Raw genomic sequence first — 24,879 nt, forward strand, 5'->3', positions numbered from 1 at the left:
GAAGTCATATGTCCTTAAAAGCACTTCTCTTCTCACCTTGCCCATAATTACTCTGATTTCCTGGACAGTATATAGCAACTGCTCACATATCGTTCCATGGCCTCCTTGTGCACAAATCTTCCCTACTGGTGTTGTCCCATAGTTAAGGCCATCAGCCCTCTGATAAGCTTGCTGTGTCCAGGCAATGTGGAATACTCACCATTCACCATTCAGAGTGATCTGGCATGTGCCACCTGCCCCAGACTACTTTGTCCTCTATCACCTTCACATTGCGAATAGAAAGAATTGTTAGCAATCATCAGGGGATAGTACCTTGTGAATATTATAAACACTTTTTTTGGTACTGATGCCAAAATTATGCTTCACTTCATCTTATGCACAATTGGGTTCCAGATTGTAAGGATTTGGGTAACTTTGAACTTCTCAATGAGAAATGTCCAACATTTTAAAACATTTTTAAAAATGGTTACAACAGAGTACTTTGGGTAAGCCCTCCCAAATAATAATTATGATATCAGGGGGTAAAGGTTGTAGAAATGATTATTTCAAAGCACTGAAAAATAACCAAAAGCTGAAAAAAGACAAGGTAGAAGCAGGTTTTTGCTTTAGATAGCTCCCAAATTTGTGTGCATCTTAGGAATAGCAGATATTCACAGCTTCATTGAGTGGAGTCGGATGGTAGAGTCTGGGGAGTGGGGAAGTGGAGACTTAGTAAACAAAGGAGATCCAGAGTGTGAATATCAAAGCTCTGACACAAAAGAAAAGAAAAGGAGTTAGGCTGACCACTAGATGATACCTGTGTGAAGGGACTTAAGACACAGGTGAAAAAAAACAGCAGCTGAAAACTGTTGTTTAAAAAAAAATGCCTCGAGGAAAGCAAGGGAGAAGGCGATTTAAATAGGTTTCACTGGACCAATAGCATCTGCCAAACACTTATCACATGATAAATATATAAGAATGAAATTTACTTGATTTAGCATGGGTGTAAGAGGCTATTTACCTGGCCTCAGTGAATACAAAATATAGCCCTGTTTTTATCTTTTAAAGAAGTTTTAAAATACAATTGTGTTTTTAAGAATACAATTTTAAGGAATAATTGTATATACACTTAGTAGTAATTGTCTTTGAATGCTGAAATTATAGATATTTATTTCTTTGTACCATCTAATTTTTTCTTTTGTTTTGCTTTTTATTTTCTATAACAGAAATACATGTGTGTGTATATATATATTATATACCCTTTTATAATAAAGCAAAAACATTTTCTATTTCTTAAAAAGCCTAAATTTTAGTGGCAGACCACTTCAGGGAAAATAAAGTTTAAAATTTTAGCCATGTTAACTGTCTGCTAAGTTTTTTTAAAAAAATCACTCTTCAGAATAGCGTAACAGAATCTAGAGCTCCCACTGTGAATCATTTGCAATGTCCAGATTCAATTTAATAATTACTAAATATGAAAAAAGCCAGAAAAATGTGATTCATACCTAAGGAGAAAGAGTAAGTTAATTCCAATGCTGAGAAGACCTCAACTATTATAAATATGTTTAAATACTGAAAGAAAAGTGTACATTAAAAAAGATGAAGGAATTCAATCGGAAAATAAACTCTAAAAACAAAACAAGGGAAACTGTTAACTAAAAAAGTCTACCTGAAATAATAAATTCATTCAGTGGACTTGATAGTAAATTGGGATTGGTATATCCAAGAAATTAAAGCAAAGTCTAAATAGGGTAGATACATAGAAACAATAACTACATACGTGTTATGGTTTGAATCTGAAATGTTCCCTGAAAGCTCATATATTGAAGGCTTGGTCCCCAAAGCAGCAGTGTTCAGAGGTGAGGTTTTGGGGGAGTGATTGGATAGTGAGGGCTCTGATCTCATCCTCATGAATGGATAATCATGTATTAATTTATGGATTCATAATTTCATAGGCTATTGGGAGGTGACAGAAACTTTAGGAGGTGGGCCTAGTTGGAGGAAGAAGGTGTTGGGGTTATGCCTTGAAGGATATATTTTGTCCCTGGCCCCTTCCTCTCCAACTCCATTTCTTTTTCTCTGCTTCCTGGCCACCATGAGCCTGAGCAGCTTTCTCTACCACATGCTCCCTACCATGATGTCTGCCTCAGTACAGGACCATAAACAACAAAGTCAAGTGACCATGAACTGAAACCTCTGAAACTGTGAGCCCAAAATCTTTCCTTTTAATTTATGTCCAGTATTTTGCCATAGCAATGGAAAGCTGACTCACACAGCACATTATATAAAAACTATAAAATCAAGTTATTGAAAGATTCCAAAGTAAAATAACACATTTCATACAAGTGAATAATTATGCAGAGTACATATTATGCAGATTACATCTTCTAATAAGAAACAGTAGAGGTCAAGTAACAATGGAGTAACATCTTTAAAGGACTGAAGGAAAAAAACCCCTAAACCCCATTTACTGGTGAAGTCCATCAAATATTTAAGGAAGTAATAATACTGATTTTATACAAAAATCCTTCAATAGAAGGAAAGAGGGTATATAGAAAGAAGAAATGCTTTACATCTTCTAGGAGAACAGCATAACTTAGATACTAAAATCTAACAAAGGCATTAAAGAAATTAAAGACCAGTATACATCATGAATATGACACAATAATTCTGAACAAAAGGATACATCATGACGAAGATTTTATTTGAAGTATGCAAGTTGGAGTCTTAGTTACTTTTCTCTCATTGCTGAGACAAAAGTACCCAACGCCCAAAGTTAAAGGGGAAAAGCTTTATCTAGCTCATAGTTTGTAGATGTTTCAGTCCATAATCAGCTGGCTCCAAGGCAGGGTGGCATGGCAGACAAGAATCGCAGAAGAGAAACAATTCATGGGAGGCAGAAGGTAGCAAAGCAACAAGGGACAACCATGGCTCTTTCTATCCCTTATATCTTATCTAGGATACTTAAGGCAAGTAGCACTCACACCCTTAATCCTAGTGCCCTTGACCCTAGCACTGCACCATGAATCAGTCCCAGCATTACATACTCTAGATCCAGCCACCTCTGAAAAAGCTCCATCTAATGACCACCTGAGGCTTTGAGGGACATCTAGACACAGCCATACAGTTGGTTTAATGTTCAAAACTTCAACAAATAAGATTGGAATGGTGGTCCATACCTATAATCCTAGCCTCCAGTTTGAGGCAGAAGGATTGCAAGTTCAAGCCCAGTTTATTTAGCAATTATTAATGACTCAGCTGGACCCTGTCTCAAACAAATAAATTAAAATAATAAAATTAAATGGCTGGAGATGTAACTCAGTGTAAGGCCTTGGGTTTAATCTCAAGCACTGTTAAAAAAATCAACAAATATGTTCCACTAGAGTAAGAGAATAACAACAGAGAAAATCACAAAATACAGAAAAAGCATCTCACAGAATTCAGCATTCATTCATAGTCCAAGAAAATCCCCCTAAACTCTGAAAATTGGAAAAGAACTTTCTCAATCTGATAAAGGGCATCTATGAAAAACCTACAACCACTACCATGTCTATTGTAAAGATGAATATTTTCCCCTAAATTTAGGGACTATCTTCTCTCCATTTCTATTCAACATTGCACTGCTGATTTTAACTATTGCTAGAATTGGTATAAGACAAGAAATTATTATAAGGCAAGAAAAAAGTAAAATTACAAAGATTATAAAAAATCAAAAATTATAAAAAACTACTTGCAGATTATATGATTGCTTACATAGGAAAATCCAAGGAATCAGCATAACAGCAGCAAAAATATAAAACTCAAAAATGAGTTTAGCAAGGTCTCAAGGTACAGAATTCCATAAAGATCATTCATGTTTCTATTACTAGCAGGAAATAATTGGAAAAAAATTAAAAACCAAAACAATTCATTAATAATAGTAACAAATCTAAAAATGTTTAGAAAAAAATTTAATCAAAGGCTTCTATATGGATGCAAAACCTCTACACTGGAAACTATAAAATATTGCTAAAGGAAATTAAGGGAGTTCTAAATGAAGAGAGAGTTATATTAAGTTTGTACATCAAATGACTTAATACTTTCAAGATGTGACTTCCCACACATTCTAAAACATTTGTGGAAATACTTAAAAGATCTAAAATAGCCAAAGATCTAAAATAATCAAATAAATAAGAACAAAGGATTTAGCTACTGTGGTAGGCTGAATAATGTCCTTCCAAGGATGTCCATGTTCTAATGCTCATAACCTATGACTATGTTGCTTTATGTTGCAAAAAAAAAAAATCTTCCAGATGCTTTAAAGATCTTGAGATATGAGAGTTTCCTAATAGGAGAATATTCTGTATTACCTGGGTGAGATAAACGTGAGGGTCCTTGTAGGAGGGAAATGGTAGAATTGGAGTCAGAGAAGGTGACAGAACAGAGATTGGAATGATGTCACCACAAGCCAAGGAACAATAGCAGCTTTTAAAAGCTGAAAAAGGTAAGTAATAGATTATTTCTGGAGTTTTCAAAAGGAATTAATCGTGTCAACACCTTGATTTTAATGCCCTTTACATTCATCTCTGACTTCTGATCTCTAGAACTTTTAGAGAATAAATTTGTGTTGTTTATGGTAATTTTTTCAGCAGAATGAGGATATAATAAATTTACAATCAAGGCATACATCATAAAGGTACAGTAATGCACAGGGTGAGGTATTGACATAGTCATACCAATTAATGAAATGGAACAGAATCCAGAAATAGAGCCCCATATAGTTTTTTTTACAAGGTGAAAATAAAAGTATTTTCAAAAAGGTGCTGGAACACCTGGATGTCCACATTTTAAAAATGAACCTTTAACCCCTACTTTGTACAATACACAAAAATTATTGTAAGATGGATTATAGATGTAAAGGTAAGGTAAAGTAAAAAGCATGTACAAGAAAACAGAAAAGTATCCTTATATCCTTGGACTTGGTAAAAATTGCTCGAAAAAAAAGTGTGAGTATAGCCAAAAAAGAAAATAATTAAAAAATTATTCTTCATTAAAAGTAAAATATTTAGTTCATCAAAAGACACCACTAAGGAGAGGAGCAGCCTGCAAGTGAGGGCCACAGCTGGGGGGAGGGAGCATTCGGTGTCAGCAGGCTTGTACAGATCCCTGGTATGCCTGGGGGTTGAGGGCCAGTGTCACCCTTTTTAAAGCCTCGGAGCCCACCTTAGCACCACTCCCAGCACAGAGGAAGAAGTTCCTGGGCTGCCTTACCACAGCTCCCGGCACAGACAAGGTGGGCCTCAAGGGTATCAGCAGCAACCCCCACCCCCATTGAAATGAGAAGACATGTAAACAAATCTCAAAAACAGAATTCCAGATCACCCACAGCAACTCAAAGGGAAATGAGATGGAACACTCTGATACTCAACCACCTGGACTCTCTGAACTGGCAACAAAAAAGGATTTGGAAAAAATGAAATCAGAAATAATTTCTCAGATAAGAGCAGAGATTGTGCGCAAATGCAAGACATGATTAATAAATCTAGAGAGGACACAGATAAAAAATAGAGGAGCTGAGGAACATGAGGGAATCCCAACAGAGGAAACAAATGGAATCCATAAAACAGATGCAAACAGATTTCCAGGAGATGAAAACCTTCACTGAAAGTCTACACAGCAGAATAAGCCAATGTGAGGACAGAATTTCAGATATAGAAAAAAAGATTGCAATTAGTGACCAGGAAAAGAAAAATTTCTTTAAAATTGTAAGGGACCACAAGAAATCAATCCAGCAGCTGCTAGACAATGCAAAGAAGAATAACATGAGACTGATCTGAATCGATGAAGAATTAGGAGAGGGTGCAGATGACATAAAAAACTGTTCACAGAAGTGATGGCAGAAATCTTCCCAAGCAGGGGAAAAGAACTTGACATACAGATAAGTGAAGAAGATAGGACTCCAGCTAGCCTTGATCAAAAAAAATCTACACATAGGCATATAATTGTTAAGATTCCAGAATCCTAACAGAAGAACAAAATCCTACAAGCAGTTAGAGAAAAGAAACAAATCACATACAAAGGAAAGCCCATCAGAATCACAGCAGACTTCTCAATGCAAACCCTCAAGGCAAGAAGAGCTTGGAGTGACATATTCCAAGGCCTAACAGAAAACAGCTTCCAACCCAGATTGATGTACCCTGCAAAACTATCTTTCAAAATTGATGGAGAAATAAAATACTTTCATGACAAAGAGCACCTTAGGAACTTCATGAATACCAAACCAGCACTCCAAAAAATTTTAGACAATATCCTAGGAGAAGACAACAAGGATCACAACCCCAGGAAGCCCAGCAGAATGAATCCATCAGGCACGACAAGAAATTAAACACAAAGGGGGAGAATCCAACAAACAGAAAAAGTCATAACAACGATAAGTCAATATGTACCATTTATAACCATCAATATTAATGGTCTCAATTCAACAATCAAAAGAAATAGACTGGCAGAATAGGTCAAGAAGCAAGATCCAGGGCTGGGGATTTAGCTCAGTGTTTTCACCACCTGCTGCGCAAGCGCAAGGACCCAAGTTCAATCCCCGGTACCAAAAAAAACCCCAAAAACTTCACACTCTTACTGTTCATTGCTGGCCTATATGAATAAAATTAACTTTTACCAAAGAAGAAAAAAAGAAGCAAGATCCAACAATATGCTCCACACAAGAAACACACTTAATCCAAAAAGAAACTCACAGACTGAAAGTGAAAGGGTGGAAAACAATACTCCATGTGACAGGAACCCGAAAAAAAGCAGGAGTAGCTATCCTCTTTGCAGATCAAGTGGATTTCAAACCAACACTGATTAAGAGAGACAAAGAAGGACATCACATCCTTTTAAAGGGCGCAATCCAAGAGGAAGAGATGACAATCATAAATATCTATGCACCAAACACTAGTGCACCCAACTATATAAAGCAAATACTAACAGTCATGAAAAATCAAATAAGCACTAATACAATTGTAGTGGGGGACCTCAGTACCCCACTGTCACAAATAGATAGATCAACTAGACAAAAAATGAGCAACAAAATACTAGAACTCAATCAAACTCTTGAACAAATGAACTTAACAGATGTTTACAGAGTTTTTCACCCCACAAAATTGGAATACACATTCTTTTCAGCTGGACAAGGGTCGTTCTCCAAAATAGACCACATACTCGCTCAGAGAACATGTTTAAGTAAGTGCAAAGGAATTGAAGTTATCCCCTGTACGTTATCAGACCATAGTGCAATGAAATTGGAGGTCAATAGCAAAAGAAACCGCAAAAATTTCATAAACATATGGAAATTGAACAACACATTTCTGAATAACCAACGGGTCACAGAGGAAATTAAAGAAGAAATCAGACAATTCCTACAATTAAATGACAATGACAATACAACATATCAGAATCTATGGAACACAATGAAAGCAGTCTTACAAAGGAAATTCATAGCAGTGAATACTCATATTAGGAAAACAGACTGAGCCCAATTAAACAACCTGATGCTGAACCTCCAGTTTCTAGAAAAAGGAGAGCAGGACAAACCCAAAGCTCATACAAGGGAAGAAATTATGAAGATCCGAGCAGAAATCAGTGCAATGGAGACTAAGAGAATGATAACAAAAAATCAATGAAGCCAAGAGTTGGTTCTTCGAAAGAATAAACAAAATTGACAAACCCTTAGCCAACCTTATCAGAAAAAGGAAAGAAAAGGCCCAAATCCATGCAATTAGGAATGAAAAGGATGAAATTATAATGGACCCAGCAGAAATCCAGAGGATTGTCAATACCTACTTCAAGAACCTATACGCCAAGAAGATGGAAAACAAAGAAGAAATGGACAGATTCCTAGATACATATGAATTACCAAAGTTGAACAAAGAAGACCTAAAAGTTCTAAACAACCCAATATCAATCAATGAAATTGAAAACGTAATTAAAAACCTACCAACTAAGAAAAGCCCGGGTCCTGATGGCTTCACCGCTGAATTCTACAAGATATTCAGAGAGGAACTACTGCCACTCCTGTTTAAACTCTTCCATGAAATTGAAAGGGAAGCAATACTCCCAAATTCATTCCTGGAAGCAAGCATCACCTTGATCCCCAAAGCACAGAAAGATCCAACCGAAAAAGAGAACCATAGGCTGGCCAATCTCACTAATGAACATAGATGCAAAATTCCTTAATAAGATACTGGAAACTAGAATGCAGAAGATCATCAAGAAGATCATACACCCTGACCAAGTGGGATTCATCCCAGGAATGCAGGGATGGTTCAACATACCCAAATCAATCAATATAATACACTATATCAATAGAGCCAAGGACAAAAAACGTGTGATCATCTCAATAGATGCAGAAAAAGCATTTGACAAAATCCAACATGCATGTATGATAAAAACCCTACAAAAAAATTGGAATAGACGGTCTCTACCTCAATCTGATAAAAGCCATCTACAAAAAACCAACAGCCAGTATCATACTAAATGATCAAAAACTGAAATCCTTCACACTAAAATCAGGAGCAAGACAAGGATGTCCACTATCACCATTCCTGTTCAATATAGTTTTGGAAACATTAGCCATGGCAATTAGACAGGAGAAAGAAATAAAAGGAATAAAGATAGGAAATGAAGAACTCAAACTGTCATTATTTGCAGATCACATGGTACCCTATATAGAAGACCCCAAGAACTCCACCAAAAGTCTTCTGGACTTTATAAGCAAATTCAGTAAAGTAGCTGGATACAAGAGCAACACACAAAAATCAATAGCTTTCCTCTACACGAACAGCAGACTCACTGAGAGAGAAATAGGGCAAACAATTCCTTTCACAATAGCATCCAAAAAACTGAAGTGCCTAGGAATCAACCTAACGAAAGAAATCAAAGACCTCTTCTCTGAAAACTATAGCACTCTGAAAAGAGAGATTGAAGATGATATCAGAAAATGGAAAGACATCCCCTGCTCCTGGGTAGGAAGGATCAACAGAGTGAAAATGGCCATACTACCAAAACTGCTATACAGATTCAATACAATCCCAAGCAGCATTAAAATCCCAGCAGCATACTTCATGGACCTTGAGAAAACAATTCAAAATTCATTTGGAACAAGAAGAGACCCAGAATAGCAAAAGCAATTCTAGGTAACAGAGACATGGCAGGGGGGATTACAGTCCCCAACTTGAAACTATACTACAAAGCTACTGTGACAAAAACAGCATGGTACTGGCAAAGAAACAGACCAGAAGACAAGGGGAATAGATTAGAAGATGCAGAAACAACTCCAGACACACTCAGCCACCTCACCTTCGACAAAGGAGCCAAACACCCTCACTGGAGGAAAGATAGCCTCTCTAATAAATGGTGCTGGTGAAATTGGGTCTCAACTTGCCAAAGATTAAAACTAGACTTCTATCTCTCACCACACACTAAACTAAAATCGAAATGGATTAAAGATGTAAATATTAAAACAGAAATGCTGAACCGGCTGGAACAGAGGTTAGGTAGAACTCTTGAAGACATTGGAGTAGGAAAATATTTTATGAACAAAACCTCAGTTGCCTGTGAACTAGCACAAACAATCAACAAGTGGGATCTCTTCTTATTAAAATGCTTCTGCACAGCAAGAGAAACCACCAACAGACTGAAGAGACAACCCACAATGTGGGAAAATTTTTTCACCTGCTGTTCCTCAGACAAAGGTCTACTATCTAGAATCTATAAAGAACTTAAAAAGATCAGACCTCCCAAATTTAAAGACCCAATCCAAAAATGGGCATCTGAAATGAACAGACATTTCTTGGACAAAGAAACAGAAATAGCAAATAAACATATGAAAAAATGTTCAAATCACTGGCCATTCGAGAGGTGCCAATGAAAACAATGCTGAGAATCCACCTCACCCCAGAAAGAATGGCTGTTATCATGAAATCAACCAATAACAAACACTGGTGGGGCTGTTGGGAAAGAGGAACCCTGCTCCACTGCTGGTGGGAGTGTAGACTGGTGCAACCACTATGGAAATCAGTGTGGAGATACCTCAAGGAACTAGCACTGGAAGTCCCATTTGACCCAGCTATTCCCCTGCTGGATATCTTCCCCAAAGAATTAAAAGGATCATACCACAGTGATATATGTGCACCCATGTTCATAGCAGCACAATTTGTAATAGCTAACACTTGGAAACAGCCCAAATGCACATCAACTGGAGACTGAATAAAGAAAATGTGGAGTTTTTTAAATTTTAGAAAGCCATAAAAAAGGAGAAATTAGAGATATTTATAGCTAAATGGATGTACATTGAGGCAGTACTCTTATGTGAAATAAATAGGACTCACATGTGTAAATACCGAATAGTTTCTCTGGTGTGAGAAACTAAGTGTAAATAAGGACTAAAAGGTATAATAGAAAATGTGAAATAAGAGAAGGGGTAAAGGGGAAGGGAAAGTGGGAGAGGTAGGGGAAAGGAAAGACGGGAATGGAATTAATATGAGAAAATGAAAAAATGGAAACAAAGTCTTTGTAAATAGGGAGGGATGGAGGGGTTGAAGGGAGGGCAGGGGAAGGGGGAAAAATAAGAACCAACAGAGATTATGTAAAGGTGCATATTTCCAATTGTGAATGTCATTATATTGTACACCTAGAATGTACCAATGAAATTAAATTTTAAAAAATGATAAATGAAGTGTCTTGAACTATGAATCTGTCTCTTTAGTTCTTGGATAATTTTCATTTGTTTCAATGTTCAAAAATAGAAGCTAGGTCACCACTCTAATGTGGTACCAGTATGAGCTTTATAACTAACATTTTTTCAAAGAATAAACTGAAGAATTTTGCTTTCATTTGAAAATTCATGAGGTCTTATGTTAATACATTACATGAAAATATATTTGATAAATCCAAAACACTAAAATAATTTTTTAAAAATTATGCTGAGCTGTACATTTAGAAATGGATAAAATGGTACATTTTAAGTTGTGTATCATAAATATATATAAAAATGAAAAAATTCCAAAGAAGGGATGAAATAACTTTTGTAAGTTCCACATCCTCAGTATTTTTTTGTTTGTTTGTTTGTTTGCCCTTGGATGTCACATCATACTCATCATTACAGTTCCTGGAAATAAAATACTTTTGAAAAAATATTTCAAATAAGTGTCCTCAAGTTCTCAACATGCAACAATCTGGGTTACCAATATTTCCTGAAATTTATAAATGTAAATGTTTCACGAACAGTTGGTTCATCTGTAAACTTCTTTTAGTGAGTTGTATAATTTGAGCAGCTTGCTTTATATCAGCCTTTTTATTTCATAATTTAAATATCCTGATTTCAGTAAGAGGACATGAAGGAGAAATAGGATGGGTTTCATATCCATAAATCATTTCAAGATAAATTCATTGAAACAATCTTTAGATAAAGGGGTAGAATTGTAAACTGAATTTTCATAAGGTTTTAATTTGGATCTTTTTCAAGTGTGTGAGCTTCCACACTGGAATGTTCTTTGGCTGGGCTACTAGAGGTTTTGAAGTCTCTTTCCTGTGAATATGATGATTTTAGCAACAAAGCAGATATCCCTCCAGGGCAACTTGGAGCTAGAACAACTCAGCAGTCCTGGCCAAGTTGATGGACCACGGTGGGGGTGTTTTGGAATAAGTGGACACTCACCAGTATTATTTTTCCTTTTTATAGGGCAAGAGTGTTGGGGATGGAACCCAGGGCCTCATTCATACTCGGCAGCCATTCTACCACTGAGCTACACCCCCATCCCCTCACCACTATTTTCTATCCTGAGTCACTTGGTTGGAGATGTAAAGTCTTGAAAGAAAGTCAGATCAACTGTGATCAGGTCTTAAGCCTACACGTGGCTGCCCCAGGGTAACAAGAAGTGTCTCCAGGGTCCTTTTCAGCCTTCTCAGGGGCAGGTTTTTTCCAGCTACTGAGCAAATGGGGGAAGGAGACTTCCATAAAGGAAATAGGGTGCTGTTGCAGAGGGAGGACAGATGTGGAACCCATTTCCAAGAAGGAAACCTGTTCAGAAGGGACTTTCTGCATATGGCCACACTTTGCTTCCATTTTATTTTCACTGATAATGAAAATAAGCGTCCTAGCGTTCAAGGAGATGGCTGTGCCTTAAGTTTCCAAAACAACCATCTTGGCAGTACTGCACCCAGTACAGAGTGAGGAGCTCACGATGCTTTTGGCTACAAGTAACAGGAAAATCTCAACTGGCTCAAACAATATGGCAACATATTATTTCACATAAGTAATGCTCAGATAGGATGGACACAGGTTGGTTGATTCAGTAGTCAGGTGACGTTGTCAATGATTCATATTATTTCCATCTTTCTGCTGTGTTAAGTGTACCAGTCACTGGATGGTTGCCCCAATTCCAGGCTTCAAATCCCTCCACACCACTACCCAGAGGCAAAACAAAGGTGTTACCATGTCTTTATGTCTCTTTTTAGAACTAAGAAACTTTTCCAGGAAATCCCTCCATGATGTGTCTTCATGACTCACTGGTCACAATTGGGTCTCATGTCTCTTTTGTGAGTTACCATGACGGGAATTTCCATGATTGGCTTAATCAAGACAGCTGGGGAGAGGGGCCAGCTTTCCCAAAAGTGCATGGCCACAAACAGTAAATAGGACAACTAGAAGATTTTTTGTTTGAGTTTGTTTTGTTTTGTTTTGTTTTTTAGCAAATAGTAGACATTCACTGCATTTGTTGCTCCCAATATTTGAGGAATTTCCCACATTATCAGCCCTGCCTACCAAATATAGAAGCAGAAGTAGAGGATGTTTTGGGCCTGGGTGTGTTATGTACACCCCCTCAATACACATGTGGATGAGACTTGAATTCAAAATGAAGTAAGTGAGGAATTAGGTGTCACTCAGAAACTACTTTCTGTTTCAGGTCAGGGAGCATGGCAGAAAAACAGTTTTCAGAGACAGCTGAGTGCTGACATCCTATACATCGTAGCATCCCTATAGTAAGCAGCAACATTCATAGGTCTTTCCTGCATCAGTTTAAGTATTCTCTCAAGTTTTGTGCCAGCAAGCCTTATTTTCCAGCCTTCTGGGGAATCCTAAGCTCCCTGTTTCCCTGAATAAATCCCTTTCCTTCTTAAACTAGCCTGAGAGAGTTCTGTTGCTCATTACCAGGAATTCTGCAAGGAAGAAGTGAAGAATTGCAGTGTGGAACAAACTGTGTTTACTGCAGAGAGCTCAGTAGATATGTGACACTGCAAAACACCAGAGGGGTGTGTTCTCTGTGGTGTACTCCTATGTGCCACTTACAGAACAAAATATGAAGATTGCCCCAGAAGCTGTTCTCTGCTGCCAAACCCAGCTTCTTTGTAGTGGCTTAAGGACTTGTTCTGGAAGTCTGGCCGTCTTGTCTCTCTCCCTAAGCATTTCCACCAAATACAGTAGCTTGACATCCTCAGCATTCCTCCCCCAACACATACAATGGGTAAATGTAATTTAATATTGTGTGGAAGAAATCACAAACCAGTCTAGCCAAACCAAGCCAAGCTTCAAAAAAATTTTTAGATGAAATGCCATATATGCTTGATATTGCACCTTCTTACATAAAACTAAAAGGGAATGTACATTTCCTGTAATTTAGCACTTTTATTAAATAAAAATGTTATGGCAACATTAATGGTACCTTAAATAACAGAAGGAAAAACTACATTTATAATTCTGCTCCTCTCCGGACTCCATGAAACTACTAGTGCCTCTTAACATTGCATTATTTGCATATCTCAATACCTCTACTTGCCTTTATACTCCATAATTGGGTGCAATATATTTTTGTCTAACCTAGATATTTAGATAGATATTTAGGAGACTTCTGGGTTCCAAACATTCTTGTATTAATTTTGTATTAAACAGGCATAAAACATGGCCCTTCTTTGGATAATGCAAATCACTAAATCATAAAAGTATTTTTGCTTTGGGGCCGAGGATTTAGCTCAGTAGTTCCGGTGCCTGCCTCACAAGTGCAAAGTCCCGAGTTTGATCCCTGGTACCAAAAACAAAAACAAACAAACAAAAAACTATTTTTGCTTTGGATTGCTGTTTTATGTTACTATTAGTAATGTATATGTGGATGAGTTCCACTATGTCATTGCCAGCAATGGTATGTTTTAAATGTTTTACTTAATAGAAGGAAAGTGAGCCTTACTGCTATTCTGTTTTGTAAATTTTCATTATTATTGAGATTTTCCTGTAATTCTGAGAAGACTCCCTCAGACAGCCTTGTCATAGTTTTCCTCTGCTGTTCAGGGACAACACCAGGTTCATGGGTTGTCAATGTAATAAAGATGTGCCATTATCAACAATGTTTTGAAAGTGCCATGTGGTTTTCTTCAGGAGCTGGTTTTAGGCAGAATTAATCCTTTTATAGGGTTATTACATTGGATTGTCCTAGTTATGTCAAAGGAGGGCCTGGGGGAGGGGATTTCTTCATTTGTCTGAACATTGCTGAACATTTAATTTCAAATTTTCTGCTTAGTGTATAATGAAAAATGTCTACCAAATGTGTGGTAGTAAACATAAACTGTAATTCTGACATTTGAAAAATTTGAAATAGATTAATATTACAGAACTGCATCAGTGCTTTGTGACATCCCTTCCCAAAAATAAAATTGCTAATTTTCAAATGAATTACTCCTCCTTTAAAAAAAAAAAAAACCATTGAAAGAAACTTAAATTTTGGCAAACAGGCTTAATTTTGAATGCTGGTATAGAATTTCTCACAGAAAATCAGAGACCTGGAAACAGAATGTTCTTTTTTTGAACTGCATTTTGCAAAGGGAAATTAATTATAGTTCTTGCTTTTCCAGGCTGTGCTGTCCTGGGGGACGACAAACAAAAAGTAACAAAAACAGTTTTGGGGTCCGTGAAAATGCTGACACCCATGGCCTCTAAATTTTTTTTCTTTCCCTAACAGAGGATCTGGCCCCTCTGGCTACAACACCCAACTGGCCATTTAATGTAGTCCCACTAGGTATCCATCTCTGCTCCGCCCCCTGGTGGCCCAAGGCTACTACTGCGCTGCCTCAGCATAATTTGACCTTGAGGCTGTAGAAGCACCTCTCCGGTAACTGTCCCCACCCTTATGCCATGGTTCAAGATATCTGGTAAAACTGCTGTGACTGTGAGGAGTGGGCTTTGTGTTCTCAGCCCATTACAGCCCATTACAGCCCATTACAGTGCAGCCACTCTCTGAGGAGCTCATACTCTCAGGATCTTATGGCCCCTTTTCCTGAAAAACTTGCTCAACCGCAATTCCCCTGCCCCTGCAGAGGACATTTAGGTGACACAATCTTTTGTTGCCTCAAAAAAGTTTCTCTCCTTTTCCACAGCTGGAATAACTAGATGGCCACAAGCAATTGAAGTTTAATGATTACCTACATCATATATAAAATTAACTCAAAATGGGTCAGACTTAAATGTAAGAGCTAAAACCATGAAACTTTTAGAGAAAAACAAGAGAAAAATCATTGTGACCTTGGATTTGGCAATGGATTCCTGACTATGACACCAAAAGCACAGGCAGCAGCACACTGTGGTAGGAGAAGGATACATTAGACTTCGTCAAAATCAAGAACTTTTGTTACATCCAAAAGGCACTACCAAGAAAGTGAAAATTAAAACTACAAAATGGAGGAAAATGGTTGTAAATCATATATATTCTAATATACAGAATTTACAGTGAACTTTTATGATTCAACAATAAAAAGGCAAACACTCCAATTTAAAAATAGACAGAGGACTTGAATTGAAATTTCTCCAAAGAAGATACACAAATGACCACCATGCCCTTGAAAAGATAGTCAATATCATTAGTCACCAGGGAAATGCACACTATATCACACTGAGATATCACTTCATATTCACTAGGATGACTGTAATCCAAAACAGAGAAAATAGCAGTATTAGCTAAGATGTGGAAAAACTGGAACTCTCACACACTGCTGATGGGAATGTGAAATGCGCAGCCACTGTTGGAAACAGTTTGATGGCCCCTCAAAATGTTAATCACAGAATATCATAGGACCCAGCAATTCTTCTCCTAGGTGGAGTAAAAATTTATGTCCCCACACAAAAAAAGTTGTATGCAAAAAGCAGCACTGTTCTCAATAGCTAAAATGTAAACAACCCAAATGTCCATGAACTACTAAATAGGTAAACAGAATGTAGGTTGATCCTTAGAGTAGAATACTAGTCAATCCTAAAAAAGAAATGAAGTATTGATTATATGCCACAACATGGATAAGCCCTGAAAACTTTCTGCTAAATAAAAGAAGCAAGACATGAAAGGTCACATATTATCTGATTCTGCTTATATAAAAGATCAGACTAGATAAATCTATACAGACAGAAAGCAGAATAATGGTTGCCATGGGCTAGAAGGAAGGGAAAATTGAAAATGACTACTTAATAAATTAAAAATGACTACTTTAGAGGTGATGAAAATGTTTTGGAAATGGTGTAACAGTAGTACAGCATTGTGAATGTAATAAATGCTTCTGAACTATCTACTTAAAAAATATATATATATATATATATATTCATCTGTAATTCCTGGGTTATAAGTCCCATAGCTTTTGTTATTTCTTAAATGACTGGAACGATAAGGTTAAAGTATTTGACCTTTTATCCTTGGTTCCTGAAGCAGTTTGGGAACAGCATGAGCTCAATAAAGATGAAAAACAGTCATGTTGGATTTCTTTAGGTCTCTGAAAGCAGAACTTCTCCCTCTGGCCTTCTTCCCTTCTTTCACTTGCTCTTTTTTTCTCCCTGAGGCAGACAAAGAGACTAAAACTGCATTCTAATCGTTCCCTGCCTTTCTGTCTTAGAGCTGGCCATGAAACTCTCTGACCCACCCTGTCTGAGAGTAGATCATAGGACCCCCATTTCAGAAGGGGTCCTGGCCCTTACCCATGAGAAAGGAATGTTGCACAGAGGGGCCGAGAATCTGAACAGACAGGCCTTGCTGGGTTTCCTCACTCAGTGCCAATGCATTAGATCAGACCCTTTTTATTCAATCATTTTGCAACACAGTTGTCCAGGCTTCAACAAGGCCTATGCAACAAAGCCATTAAAAGACGGGCTTTGGAGAACTTGTGGAAAGCTGAACAGGTGGAGGCTTGCAGGCAGTTGAAGAAGAATTCATCTCCATAACAGAATCACATAGTGGGAAAAAGTGAGTTTGTGTTTTCACTGTATTCTCAGACCCCATCCCACCCATACATAGCTGTGCATTCCCCAGAAGAAAGTTCAGCAATGCCTGCCTGAACCTCAGTCTAGGAAGCCATCTTTCATATTCTTTTGGAAATCTCCCTGGGACCTCAGCTAATGAAGTGGAAAGGGGAAAGAAAATGTCCCTAGGGTCACCTAGGTCTCACTGCATAATGGAAGAAATGATCCTCAGGACTACATGGAGAGTTTGTGTAATCAGGGAAACCAGTAAAGATGAATGGCCAGAAGAGAAAGTGCTTTGAGTTTACCTTGTTTGATTGAAGGAGACAAGGGGAGGAAACTGGGAGGGCAAAAGAGAAAGAAATAGGGAGAGAGGGAGAGAAATGAGAAGGAAAAAGGAAGGAAAGGAGGAAGAAGAGCAAGAGAAAAGAGAACTGAGGCTTCCTTTTCAAACTCTGAGCCCTTCTCCAGCCCGCCAGAGGAGGCACAAGCTACCCACCCTGTTTGGGGCAGAGGCTGTCTCCCTGGGAGCAACGAGCAGTGAGCACTTGCCTAGCATTCCCTGCTTCCTTCCATGCCTCTGAGTCAACTTTCTTCTCTCTCCAAATCTCATGGTACCACAGACCGGGACCCTGAGGCCAGAGCTCCAGACGTAAGTGCAGAGGTGTGGCCCTTTCCCTGCAGGCCTTGCTGGCTTCACATCTGGTAGGGTGGTGACCCTTGCAGGTGCTGTTTGCAGGAGAGGTTTGGGTTGGAGTTGAAGGAAAAAGGAGTTTATCAGTGCCCTGAGGAAGAAATGAAAAATAAGAAAATGCGAGGGATGGAGGAGCTTCTGTCTGTCACTTAACCATCCTGTGCTGTGAGAGGTGCCAGGAAGTCTGTGGAAGCTCAAGTGGCTGGACATGTACTGTGGACTTGGGAGAGGCCCCCCACACACAAGGGCACTGCAGCTGGGGCAGTGAGGGGCCCTTGAGATGGCGAGAGTTGACTTGTTCCTGAGCGCAGATGCGGACCTGCAAGGGTCACAGTCACAGACATGCCCCGCCCAGATGTCACTTCAAGAGCACAAGGGGTTGGAGGGGGGACAGTGGAACTACATCGTGACACAGCAGGTTACTTGCTATGACTCTGGCCCTGACTCTCACTGTTAAGTGCACAACCATTTATTCGTTTATTCAACAAACATTCATTGAGCATCATATTGAGAAAACCAAAGGTGAACAAGATCTCTACTCCCATTCCATTCCGCTTTTCATTTGCATTCTCTTCTCCTCAGGTTCTCCATCCTGTGGACCATATGATCAAGAAGTATATCATAGAATTTTTAAAAATCCACACAACAATGACCAAAAAGAAACGTTGGGCAACTTTGCTTACAGAGGCATTTATTTTTTCTTTGGCAAGGTTCTTGACAGTAAGGCCTGCCTGTGTGAAGGACCTCCTGCACTGGGTGCTTGGGACAGGAAGGGATGCTGTCCCATTCAGTAGGCACTCTCCTCGTTGCTGCCCATGACCATGGGGAGGCTCCTGGTGGGCGACCTGCAGTGTGCTCTGCCTGGAGTTGTTCTAAGAGACCAGTTGGCCCAAGATGCAATCACAGTGCTTCATAAGAACATAACCACTGAGTGTTGGGCTGCAGTGGGAGATGGCACATCACATATCGGGCAAGTGGTTTACTGGGTGGTTGGCTTCTGCCACTTCATTAGAGGGTGGTGTAAGGTAGGGCCTGGAACAGCTGCAGCTAATGGATAGAGAGCAACAGGGTCCTAGAGGAGCCAGGGGTCTCCATTCCTGAGAGAAATGAGCTGCTTTGGACCCTGCCATTTAAGTCAAGAATTTCTTTTCTTAATTTGAATTCAAACTCTCAAAATAAAAATAAGATCAGTAAATTTTCTATTTCCTTCCATGTCTTAATAAAAACAATGATGGAACCACTATTCATTTAGGCAATCTCTTCATGTGAACTTAGAAAAATCCCAGAAAGATTCACTTTATGAAATAACTTTTAACACCTAAATTCACTTTTCCTAGGCAGTTAAGACCAAACTATTGGCTTTCAAGTTTCACAAAGGAATTGTTTTAGCCACATTGTATTGTGGGATAAGCATCCTGTACATTTCTGAAATGTTATTTCCTCTGTTTTCATCACAACTTTTCATCTATGAGCCCTGAAGAAGTGACATAGGAAGTGAGAATGAAGTGATTTATTTTAAACTTTTTGAGATCATTGTAGATTCACTTGTAGTTATAAGAAATAATCTTGAGAGGTCCTGAGAAGCTGTATGTCCCATTTGCCCACTTCCCCCTAACATTTTATAATGAGAGAGGAAACTGAAACTCCCCTCATTGTGAACAATATAGTATAACTATGACCACAGCTGTGATGCAAACTGACTAGAGCAAGATGATCTTGGAAAACACTGCCAAACCTCCCTGGTCCCCCTTTTCCACCCCTCTGCTTGAGTCTGGGTGTTTCCCCAGCAACCATGGCCGCTGTTTCCCCTTCCCACAGTAACATAGAAATATAAAAATGGGAGTAAACTGCTGTTCAGGGTGAGGTGATACAAATCCCTTGCTGAGCCACTGGCTAATAAAGCTGCTTTGCTCCTATCTCCGTGTTAGAGTGCCGTTTGGGAGTCTTCTCATTTTCCTGCTTCAACAGAACTACTCAGCAATATCATAACTATAGGGCAAATCCATTACCAAATTTAGATTTTCTCTGTTTACATATCATGCATGTATTTGGTTTTATGAAATATGAAGTATTTTAAGCTCTGATAAAAAAGTACATTGCACTTTTTTACAATGTTTATCATGCAGTTTTAAATTTTTGTCCAAATGATTTAAAATACTTATTATCCAAATCATATAACAAATTACACAACAATTTTCATGTCAATAAAGATGTGTGTTTAACATCTATAGCTCTTAAATATCTTTTTTTTTTTTTTCAGTACTGGGGATCGAACTCGGGACCTTGCACTTGTGAGGCAGGCGGTAGAACCATTGAGCTAAATCCCCAGCCCTCTTAAATATCTTTTAATGGAAGCCTGAGTACATTCATCTAGATCTGGGACCTGCTATGTTTCCTTCTGTCTTAAACTTGAAGCTAGGTTCTACATTTTCTTGAGTGATTACAGTTAAATTCAACCTTTCTTTTCTTTGTTTAAATTTTACTTTTTGTCATATTGCTAAGGTAATATATTCTTGGGCTAGCATCTCAATAGCACATAAGTCTACTTTTTAAAAAAGAAAAATACCCTGAATTTGAGAGTACCAAGGCAAAACAAAATAAGTTTCCTGGGTGAGCTTGGGTAATACTTGCTGTAGCAACCCAAGGGAATCAAAAGGTAGGTCTCTTCTGCAGCCACAAGTTCAGGGAGGTGGCACACACAAGTCACACAGGTGTTATATGCACAGCACAAATTGGTTACAGGATAATCTACTGACCGGTCAGGCTTTCTCTCCCTCTGTCCCCTCTCCACCTCTTTGGGTCTCCACCTCCCTGACTTTTTCCAGGAAAGAAACCAGCCGGGTCTCACTGTGGGTCTTGTTATCTGGCTGTCACATCTGAGCCACCTCCAAAACCCTCAGCCCTCAGCTCCTTATCTGACCACAACCTTCTCCTACAGTGTTCCAGAATTCAGCAATACTTTTGAGGGTCACTGAGTTCAACTTTCACATCTTACAAGACAGCTGAAACTATTAAGTGCCTATGGGCACACAGCTAAGGAGTGATAGAAGCGCATTTGCAGTAAAGTGTCCTGACTTCCAGCCCAGAGCTCTTTCAACTAAGGGCATTTCTCTCTCTCTTTGTTCACTCAGCTTTCTGCTCTGTACCTTTGTGTGACCTGTCTCCTCCAGCCTCCCCTCAACCTCTCAGGCCATCTCTTCCTCTTCCTTTACTTCCCCATCCATTCTTAGCCCTGTAGCCTGTCCCTTTAGCATTGTCCCCAGTGCTATTCAAACCTTCCTCACCACAATTTCTGCTTCTCCTCTTGGATCATGGGGCATTGCCACCAAAAGCCACAAAAGGTAGATGTTGACTGGCTCCACCACAAACTTGCTCCAAAGAGAGGGAGGAGACAGGAGAAAGTGGCAGATACAAGCCCCTACCCCATCCCATGGACTACTTGGAGTAGCAAGTTCCTCTTGGCAATCCTTCTAGACAGCCAGTGATTAATAAACATCCTTGTTGAATATCTGGGGTGTGGAACCAACCAAAGCCAGGGCACACAGTGGAGAGACATAGGGAATATTCAGGAAATGGTGGTAATCCAATTTGGCTGAGTGTATGATGTCTATAGGAACATGGCCACTATCAAGCTGGGCTTGCATCCTAGACCCACCACTTTACCACCTGTATGGCTATGGGTTAGATATTAAACTTTAGTTTTCATGCCTGTAAAATGAAGATGATAGTAATTTAGTGTTGGGAAGGATTACTGATTTAAAGTAAAGCACTTAGCACAGGGCCTGTTCCATTGAACCTCTAAAGACATTCTTGTTATTATAACCAGATAGAATGCAAGCTGTCTGTGATGGTTGATTAATTGTATCAACTTTGAGGTTCCTAGGGCAGAGAAGCTCAGCCAGTCCCAGCACCCGGAAGGAAGCTCCCCCACCACCATCCCAAGCTCCTAGGGCAGAGAAGGTGAGCCGTGTGGGTGCCAGAAGCACCCCCAACCCATGAAAATGAGAAGACACATAAATAAGCCTCAAAAATAGACTTTCAGATCACCTACAGCAACCCCAAAGGGAAACGAGATGGAACAATCTGATACTCAACCACCTGGACTCTCTGAACTGGCAACAAAAGAGAATCTGAGAAAAATGAAATCAGAAATAATTATTCAGATAACAGCAAAGATTTTGCTCATGGTGCAAGACATGATTAATAAATCTAGAGAGGACACAGATAAAAAAAATAGAGGATCTGAGGAACATGATGGAATCCCAACATAGGAAACAAATGGAATCCATAAAACAGATACAAACAGATTTCCAAGAGATTAAAAACTCCATCAAAAGTCTGTGCAGCAGAATGAACTAATGTGAGGATACAATTTCACATATAGAAGGTAAGACTGCAATTAGTGAGGGGGAAAAGAAAAATTGCTTTAAAATTGTAAGGGAACACGAGAAATCAATCCAGCAGCTGCTAGATGATGCAAAGAAGAATAACATAAGACTGATTGGAGTCAATGAAGAAACAGGAGAGAGTGCAGATGACATAAAAAAACTCTTCACAGAAGTGATGGCAGAAAACTTCTCAAGGAGGGGGAAAGAACTTGACATATAGATAAGTGAGGCATATAGGACTCCAGCTAGCCTTGATAAAAAAAAATCTACACATAGGCATATAATAGTCAGGATTCCAGAAATCCAACAGAAGAACAAAATTCTACAAGCAGTGGGAGAAAAGAAACAAATCACGTACAAAGGAAAGCCCATCAGAATCACAGCAGACTTCTCAATGCAAACCCTCAAGGCAAGAAGAGCTTGGAGTGACGTATTTCAAGCCCTAAAGGAAAACAGCCTCCAACCCAGACTGATGTACCCTGCAAAACTATCTTTCAAAATGGATGGAGCAATAAGATACTTTCATGATAAACAGCACCTCAGGAACTTCATGAATACCAAACTGGCACTCCAAAAAATTTTAGACAATATTCTAGGATGAGGATCACAACCCCAGGAAACCCAGCAGAATGAATCCATTGGGCATGACAAACGCTAAGGGGGAGAATCCAACAAAAAGAAAAAGTCATGACAAGGCTTTTAAAACTTTTGACTTCATCTCTCTAATGAGTGTATAATTCAATCTTATTATTGTACTGATTGGTATTTTTCTGATTCTAGAATTGCACACCATTCCTTGTGCTATACTGGCTATTTATCATCTTCTTATGTCTACATTTTAATTGGGTTGTCTATTAATGAGCTCTAAGAATTCTTTATATATTCTGATCATAGGATATATTCATTGCAAATATGGTCTGTTTAAGGACTACTTTTCATTTTAATGACGTCATTTAAAGTTCTAAATTTTGATGGAATCTCATTTATCAATTTTTTTCTTTTATACATCATGTTTTTTGTATCCTAGGTAGTTCTTGCCTACCCTGAATTCATAAATATTTTCCCTTATAATTTCTTCTTAAAGTTTTATACTTTTAGGGTTTCTTATTTAGGTTCATAGATCCCTTCAAGATATTTTCATGTATGGAAATAAAGGGTTGAGGTTAATTTTTTATATACGGATACCAGGTGTTCTAGTGCCATTTGCTGAAAACACTATCTCTTCCTCGGCTTTGAATTGAGTTTATATTATTAAAAACGCTAATGTTAAATAATCTTTCAAAACTCAGTGGACCATGTATGTGTGGTTCTATTTCTAGATTCTGTTTTATTCAAATGATCTATATGTCTTTCCTTATACCAACACTGCCTTGATTACTGTAGCTTTAGAAGAAGTCTTAAAATTAGGTACTAAATGTCTTCCAACACTGTTTTTGTTTTTGTTTTTAACTTTTCTAGGTCCTTTGTACTCCTACATAACTTTTAAATTTCAATATCCAATTCTTCATTTATAGCAAGTATACACAGACCTGAATTTTTATATATACCTTGTGTTTTCTAATCCTGCTAAATTCAAGTACAAGTTCTAGGGGCTCCTAGAGATTTCTTAGTATTTTCTCTGTAAATGATCATTTCATCTACATATAAAGATTTTGCTTCTACCGTGCCAATCCTATCCTAGTTGTGTCATTTTATTGCCAGACTATTTTGGTGGGGACTAGGTTTCAAAGTTTAATGGACAGATAAAGGGTAAGCATATCAGCCCTTGTTCCCCACCTTAAGGAGAAAGCATTGTGTCTTCTCCATTCATATAAGGCGTTCTCGCTGGAAGTATGGAGTACATGTCTTTAATCTTTTGAGAAGGTTCTGTTCTAATTTCAGTCTCCTGATAGCTTTTACCCTGAACAGCTGTAGAATTTAGTCAACACTTTTTCTCCAATTAATGACAGGATCATATGGCTTTTTCCTTTCCTCTGCTAAAATGATGACTTTTGGGGGTGGATCTTCCAATGCTGAACCAACACTGCCATCCCTATAACAAAACCACTTTCTACATCCTGCCACATCTGACTTCCAATAGTTTGTTTTGTTAAACAAATTTCTATCTATGTTCATACTTTTTTCTTCTCTTATCTTTACCCAGTTTTAGGATTAGCACAATGTTGATTTCTTAAAATGAGGGGAGAAGTGTTCCTTCTTTTTTCTGCTTTGTTTGATACAATTTATCAGTTAAAATGTTTATGAGCCTGCTGTTGTCATAAGGTAGGTTTTCAAGCTAGGAATATACTTTCTTTAATAGGTGCTATTCAAATTTTATATTTCCTCCAGAGTTAGTTTCATTAATTTGTCTTCCAAGTTACTTCTTAGAAGTTGTCAAATTTATTTCAAAACAGATTTTTGTAATATGCTTTCTATATCCTTTTAAATTCTGTAAAATCTGTGGCTATGTCTCCTAGATCTTAATATTGTAGTTTAAAAAATGTATAACTGATATTGTGTAACAGGAAGAAAAGGTCTAAAAGAGCAAGGGAATTGGGAGGGGTAGGGGAAGGGAAAAAATGGAAAGGAAAAAATATGAGAAG

Source organism: Heterocephalus glaber, unplaced genomic scaffold (assembly GCF_053883595.1).
Source record: "Heterocephalus glaber isolate CG9 unplaced genomic scaffold, H.glaber_assembly_v1.0 deba00000942, whole genome shotgun sequence".
In the NCBI taxonomy this organism is placed as follows: Eukaryota; Metazoa; Chordata; class Mammalia; order Rodentia; family Bathyergidae; genus Heterocephalus; species Heterocephalus glaber.